This window comes from Melanerpes formicivorus, unplaced genomic scaffold, assembly GCF_026170545.1.
Source record: "Melanerpes formicivorus ecotype bairdi unplaced genomic scaffold, bMelFor1.0.p_v2 SCAF_12, whole genome shotgun sequence".
Classification (NCBI taxonomy): domain Eukaryota; kingdom Metazoa; phylum Chordata; class Aves; order Piciformes; family Picidae; genus Melanerpes; species Melanerpes formicivorus.
Window position 1 is genome coordinate 10,064,664 of NW_027142364.1, and position 7,966 is coordinate 10,072,629.

The following is a 7,966-nucleotide window of genomic DNA, read 5'->3' on the forward strand; positions in this document are numbered from 1 at the left end:
TGTTGTCACGTGGGCGGAAGCCCCCGGGCGCTGCCCCCCCTCGTGACACGTGACCCTGCGTGCCGCCGCCATTAGCCGTTCAGTTGGCTGTCTCTGGCGTCAGGTTAATCAGCAGCAGGACTCCTAGACAGTCGAACGGGGCCCAGAGCGGCTCACAGCTCGTCTCTGCTAGTGGGGAAGCCTCCGGCCAGGGCTGCCCCGGGGCGCTCGGTCACTCTAGCTCGGCCCCGGGGGGCGGAGCGAGTTGCGCCCGCTGGGCCCAGCAGCGCTCTTCCTGCTGTGCAGCTGCGAATGTCATCTCCTCGGAGAGGGCTTTTCCTGTGGCCAGCCTTCCCAACTGCCCGGGGTCGGACACTGCACAAACTTCGTGAGCGGGCCTCGCCGAGCACAGGGACAGTCCCGGTCCCTATGGCAACATGGGTCCCACGGGGGTTGGTCATCTTCAAGCCCCGCGGCTCACTGTCCACAAAACTACTGGGAAACAATGGGTGTTCGGTCTGCCTGGGCGCCTGGGGAAAGGTGATGCACTGGGGTGGGAGTTCACAGTGTGTACTGGTGGCCTGAGCTGTGGGGAGGAGCTGGGCCAAGCCCGTACAGAAGAGCCGAAGTGTAGTGAGAGGTCACATCAGAGATGTTGAACTCAGACAACGAATAAAGACGGCGTCTGTCAGGCCTCCGGGCACACTGACGCACGTCATAAACTCTGCTGAGAAAGCGACAACGGAGACCCTGAAGATAAGCCAAAACTGAAACGGGATGAAAAAGAGATGGCTCAAACAGTGCTTCTCAGAGTGCCAGTAGCAAAGTAAGGCACCTGGACAGAAGTTCTGTGAATGCTGAAACTTGCGGTTACGTTTTTTACCTTTTCAGTAGTTTTTGTTTGCTTAGAGCAGGCAAACCCACAAAACCAGTTCTCCAGCGAGAACCGGTGCTTGTGTACTGTAGTTGTATTCTGAGTGGCCCTGCTCTTGTAACAAACTGCCAGTCTGGACTGATAAATGTTAGGGATAAACTAACAACTACTGAAATCCTTAAGGGATAGCGTATTAGCTTTTTTTTTAAGGTCTTCAAAACAGCAGGTTGAGCCCTGGCTGATACATGGCCCACACACATGAGCCTGGCATCCATAGGCTTACCTGACGTTACAGGGTGCTTCAGGAACCTGGTGAACTTGGGTGACTTAGTGTCATTAAAATTTAACATGCTTAGGGATATGCAATAGGATAACAGTATTTTCTGTTATCATGTTATGCATTATTTTGCAATTACTGTTTTTTGAGGTCTTTGCCAATCTTAATGATTCTATTATTCTATTCTACTACTGGAACAATTTTCCCAGGGAAGTGGTGGAGTCCCCAGTATTGGATACACTTAAGATTCATCTGGGTCATCTTATTCAGAGCCTTTTTCCCAAGAAAGGTTGGACTGTATGATCCTTGCAGTCCCCTCCAACCTGATACTCTACAATTATGAAAAACCATAGGAGCATTTATGCTAGATAGCATTCTGCACAATACACCATGGCAGAAAGTACTCCAGCCAGAACAAACAACTGATACCAAAGAGGTGACAAAGCAACAGTGTAAACTCTTACACACTGTTAGCTCACGCAAGCAAATTGATGTCTGGTTTGTGCAATGATTAGTCCCATGTACTAACAATGTATCAGTTGTATGGTTCACAACCCTTGCAAACCAGTAAAACACAAGCATATAAATGTAGTTGGAAAAAAATGACAAACACATGAGCATTATTTTTTAAAACTAATAAAAGTGAAAACCTTCTGGTGTTTGTCTTGTACAATGTCATTGTTTCAGTAGTAAATTGCAGAAGTGATAATGTTCTGTGTAGCAGAACTGCAAATTGGTTCCCCGCTTGCTGTCATTTATTTCAGCTAGGACAGCTTGCTCTTTTCTAATTATCCTCAGATGTCTCCCTCTTAGTGTCACACATTTTCCAGAAATGTGAACTGACGTTAATCAATCATGCTGGTCAGTCACAGTGGAATAGCACCGTAAAGGGAGAGCTCTAGCCACATTACAAGAAGAATGGTACCAGTAATACCTAGACAGGAGTGAGGGTAACAGTGACTCAGAAACACTGTCTCTAGCACTACAGTGAGAGACTTTCCCTCTAACTGCTTTGTTTTTTGTGTAAGAGCAGAGACCTGTCTAGAGAGGGGTGATAACTGCTAATGACACATACCACTAATGACACAAAAAATTGCTTGAGAAGATAAAGTCTTAGACACTTTTATATATCTGTTGGAGGGTCTGAATTTTTAGCAATGAAGAAGTGACAATAAAGGCACTAGAGGGAAAAAGGACCATCTACCACCAGATGGTATTTGCTGTAAAATGAATGCGTGTACTTTGTGGAATATTCCATAATATTTGAAACACTCAACACCCCACCTCCCCCTGACCTGCAGTGCTAGGAATTTCATCTGCCATCGATCCATCTCATCTGGAATTGCACGAACTGTTACGGAAATCTCTGCATCTACAATAGCTACCTGCTTGCCCTGAAGAGGCAGATAACTGACTCGGGTAGCCACCACCCAGTGGCAATTAAAAGCTACTGCAATGGTGTGACACACATCTGGGTAGCTGTTTTCCAGGTTTGTATATAAAGAGCTGGATAGTTGTTTACTGTCTTCTTAATATTTTGTTCGGTGGGTTTTGGTGGTTTTTAATTGTGTTGTCTGTGTATTTTAAACCCATAATACAAACTTGAAAGGAAGGAAGACTTGATGGCACTGCAATTAAGAGCATTCAATGGAGATGTGTGGAAGGTGATGTTAAGTCAGGATACACTTTTATACCTTGTCTATATTGTTAAGCAGTCACAAATGAGCCTGTAAGTAAAAAATACCCCAAAGAGTTGGTATCTTGCTTGAAAAGCAGATTTTAGGCAGTGTTGATTGCCTTCCAAAAGACTGGTACATACTATTAAAAATTATGCAGGAGCATTTCTCGGTTTTGACTTCTTCCATTCCTACTAATTTCTTCACCATTCAGGGGCTCTTCTCTTGATTCTCCTTAGTTTTTTCAACAACATCACACTGCAATCTTTGTAGAACTCATCACTCTCTCCATTATTAAAATTCTTCAAAAGTGTATTTTTGGATCAAACATAATTCAAGGTGTGGTATACAGATGAAGAAATGGGCAAATGTGTTCTGATTTTCTGAGGGCAGCTGCCAGAACCCTGCTGACAAATCAACCATAAGAAAATGCCTCAGAATGAGATTATCCCTGATTCTTTCCCTTTCTCAGAAGTGGACACTTTCCATTTTCACATGAGTTCTGTTCCTTGAGGATTTCTGTGTGGGACACATGCTTTTCTATAACAATAAGTTAATCACAGGTATCTTTATCAGGTACACAAAAGCCTCTGAGAAAAATAGTATATATGGGCACCAGCTGTAGTACAGACCTAACTCAAATTCAGACATGAAAGATTTATTATTCAACAGAACCATTACTTTTGATTCTGTTTCATGGGCATCAGAAGTATTTTCCCTCAGTCCATACCTACTTTTATCCATAGCTAACATAAGGAAAGTACATGATGCACCAGCATTTCCTTCTCCATGATATACTTGGGGTTTTTTACAGGCAGTCTACTGGGCTTGTAATTCCCAAACATAATATGATAAAAGTAATTAATATAGGTAGTTAAATAAACAGACTAAATGCTTCTTTCATCATAGGGGAGATTGAAAATGTGTAACAGAAAACATGTTAAGAACTGCATAATGATCCCAAACAAACATCTGAAAGCCAGGAATTAAAAAAATTGAAGACCAAAATGAAATTAAACAGAATTTGGAATGTATGTAGATATCAATAGCTCACAAGTCGGCTCAACTCTACTCTGACACTAAACAGGTAAAAAAATCCCTACAAGGTAAAATCCTTAATCTTGATTTCTTGTCTACTAAATGTAGGTATATTTTAAGCCAGTGTGTCCTGTTGATAAACATGGGGACACATGCATCCAGTCAGCACATGTGAGTTCTCCGGGGCTAAACTGTTCTACACAGACAGAATCATGAGCAAATTCAAGCTATGAATTTTTGGAAGTCAAGATTGCATATATGAGTGATGAAATTTCTCAGAGGATTAAAACATGGCTAAATCTGGATTAGTTCTAGAAGCTGTATCTGTGACAGCAAAGCATTCATGTGCTCTACAAACCTGTTCCAGAGCTTGCCAAAAAAGCTGTAAGAATCTTCTCCATGAAGGGAAAATTTTGTTTTCTTCCATAGCCACGTTCTTGGCTACAACTGAAAAAAGTTAGCTGAAACCTCAAATCAGCACAAAAGAAGTATCTAGAATGTAAACTAGGCTGGATGGCACTCAACCTCAGTGGGCTCAACTTAACAAAGTTACAAGAAGTTGAAAAAAAAAAAGATGGGACATGCCACTGCCAGACTATGTTCATCACAAATATATGTATGTGTGCATGCATGCCTGTACACTCACAACACACACACATATTACAGTGCTACTGCATCACTGAAGATTTCATGCACAGAAATATCCACAAATAATGATATATATTGGTAATAAAATTCTAAGAAGACCGAGTTGGACATTTCAAGGATGTTAAAATTGTGGTAAAAAATGTTCAAAGTGGCTGTGAAGTTAAATGGGTAGTTGCTATTTACAAAGATGATTACATGCTGCTACCATGGAAACTTGGGATGGAAAATAAAAAGCCAGTTTATCTTCATCTTGAAACTCCCCTGACTGGGAGGAAAACAGTATCTGACATTCCTCCAGTAGGAGATTAATTGCTGCTCTTAAAGAATGTACAGTATGTTTCTCCATATTTTTAGCTACTATGCAACCCAATGAAGGTAAGTCTAGGATAACAGATGTATGTGCTGTTAAGAATCACAACACACTGTGATTTATTATTTTTCCTATGCTATTTACTGAAATGGTAACTATTAAACATTTTCTAAGACTCCTTCAAGTGGTTTTTGTGTCACATCTAAGTGTATGGCCTGATAATTCTGCCCAGGTACCTTCTTCCCTTATGTTTCTTCTGGAAATCAGAAGGCTACACAGATGGTACCATCTGTCTATCTTCTGGGAACCATTCTGGTGCTGAAAAAGCCCTTCTGAGACAGATGCTCAGAGCCACAGAAGTGTTTGCTAACAGACACAAATGCTACACCTGGCAATGGTGTGTTGGATCCCCAGTGCTCACCAGGTATCTGTATGCAGACAGAGCTGGCATATTCAGTGTGCCAAGGCGAGACAATGAGTGAATGAAAGGTTTTGTTGCCATAAGGTGGAAGTTCCATTCAAGATGTGATAAAAATACTGATTCCAGCCTGAGTTTGAATGCAATAAAAGTTACACCTATTTGACCTCTATCCCAGTTCCCATCTCAGAGGTTGAAAGCTGAGGACCAGTTTTACTTGTCCTATAAAGTCTAATTCAAAGAAGGGCAGCAGGCCAAGAGCTGCAGGCATGTGGATCCCATTGAAAATTTAGGACAAGTTTTAAATTACTTTGATATTACTTTTTCTTCCTTTACACAGTAAGTTTGCTCCTTTTGTTATATACATCGGCTTACAAGCTCATAGTTCATTTTATAAGGACACAGAGAGTCCAATGTACATCAGTTGCAATTCCTACCTGTTTTATTGGTAAGAAGTGGTGTTACTGCTGTATGGGAAGAAATACCATTTGCAAAACTCCTGAACTACTTTTATTTCACTGGGGGGGACAAACTTCTTTCCAAAAGCTATGCTATTTGACAGCTTAATGTCCTTCAGCTTTGTCACTTTTCATAGTGTTTTAAACATTATTTCAAACTATGAAAATTAACAACAGTGTGACACTGCACTGAGACACTTTTAGATGGTAATGATTCTATGCTTGTGCTCTGATAGATACCTGTCTCACACAAATACACATTTGAAGCACTTTAAAGCAGAAACATCCACTAAAATTAATAAACTCGGCTTGACAGTTCCTAGCCCAAGTGCTCATCATGGCAGATACGAAAGTCTTGAGCAGTTACTGTAGAAAAGCAAACGATAATTACCTGCCAGGCATTTCCATGACATTTTAAAGAAGTGAACATTCAGTGCTCTTTGTACAGTCAGTGCTAATGCTCACCAGTGATTACTGTTTGCCTATCAATATATTCTGCTTGAAAAGTTCAAGTCATCCAGCCAAATGCTGACACTTAGGTGACAATAATAGCACCCTACAGAGAGCCATTTTTTTCAGGAACTACTGTCAGAATTTTATTAGAATTAGGAGAACATGATATTCACTACAAATTATTGAATAGTTCTTCCTTGTGTTCACTCTCTATCAAGTCTGTACCAAGGCTTTCTTTAGTCCCTTATACTGCCAGGCCCACATGCACAGGTTGCCTACAACAAATCCTGACATGAACAGGCCTCTGTTCTTGTAACACCAACAGCAAGTGCAATTTATTTAATTGCTAATTAGGCATTAGCCACAATGCTGACCACAGCTGTGAAGATGTGAGCAAGCACAGCGAAATGGAACAATATTGAATGTATTTCACTTCATCACAAAAATGTTTTCTGGCCTTGAACAAGTATTTGTTTAACAAAGGAGTTAGCCACAATAGGATTTCTGAATTTGCCACATCAGAATAATGAGAAACATCCCTACTGAATAGAGTTTCAATAGATAGTACTTCCCTGGATATTATTCAACTGTAAGAAAAAGAGTGATACAGAGCATGGTGTGGGGGGAATCTAGACTCAACCTGAGAAAGGCTGAGTCTAGATCAGATAGCATGAAAAACGAGAGGGAGGCCACCAATTTGGTGGGTCAGGCTTTGCACCAGAAAGTGAAATACATTCAATATTGTTCCATTTTGCTGTGCTTGCTCACATCTTCACAGCTGTGGTCAGCATTGTGGCTAATGCCTAATTAGCAATTAAATAAATTACACTTGCTGTTGGGGTTGGTGTTACAAGAACAGAGGCCTGTTCATGTCAGGATTTGTTGTAGGCAACCTGCGCATGCAGGCCTGGCAGTATAAGGGACTAAAGAAAGTCTTGGTACAGACACAATTAAATAGCTCACATCTCATAGCCCTCTATCATTGGAATATGCAGTTCTGAGTTGATGTTTTAATTTACAATGCTATTTTGCATTCTGGCTCTGTTTAGTGACTAAGCAGAGAGACACTTCACCAACACTGATCTGTAAGACATTAATTAAATAAAAATCCTGTGATACTTATTTTGATATAAGCAGTATTTTCAATTGTGTTCTCTGGTACATAATGTTAAACCACTGCGTCAAATTAAGTCTATTTCAAATCTTCATGGTGCCATGGATTTTACATTTGAATTTCTGAATTTGCTAGCAGATATGTTAAAAATCTCAAGCAGAAACTTTTCCTACAGCTATGGACCGAAAATGTGCCTAGAACACAATTCATCCTACCAAGTAAAATATGTAACATTTTCAAGATAAGAACAGAACATTACTTCTATTCCAGAAGCTTCATGTGAATAACCAATGTGTCAAGTCTGCAACTAGCAACAAGAGGCTTGTATATCAACCACAATTTGTTATGCTTTTTTAAACCTCTGGAGTATGTCATGCTGTTATAATTATTTTACCTTCTTTTTTTTTTTCCCTTGTTTTTTAGGCTGCTGAGTTTAGCAAGCTTCTGGAAAAAGATGCAGATCTTCACACATTTTTGCAAATGATGGGTGCTCTCATGGCTTGCACTGCTTAACACAGAGTGTTTATTAGCAAGTGCTGCTGTCTATGGGAACTTTGACTTTGGGTTGTTTATGACTTTCTGATGCTAGTTTCTCTTTCTGATGTATTTGGATTTTGTAAACAGGTCTTGGTATGAAAGTAGTACCTGATTTCCAGGATCTGATTTCCAGTACCTGAACTCTGGACTAGGTGACTCTTTGTTTGCTATATTATAATTGCTT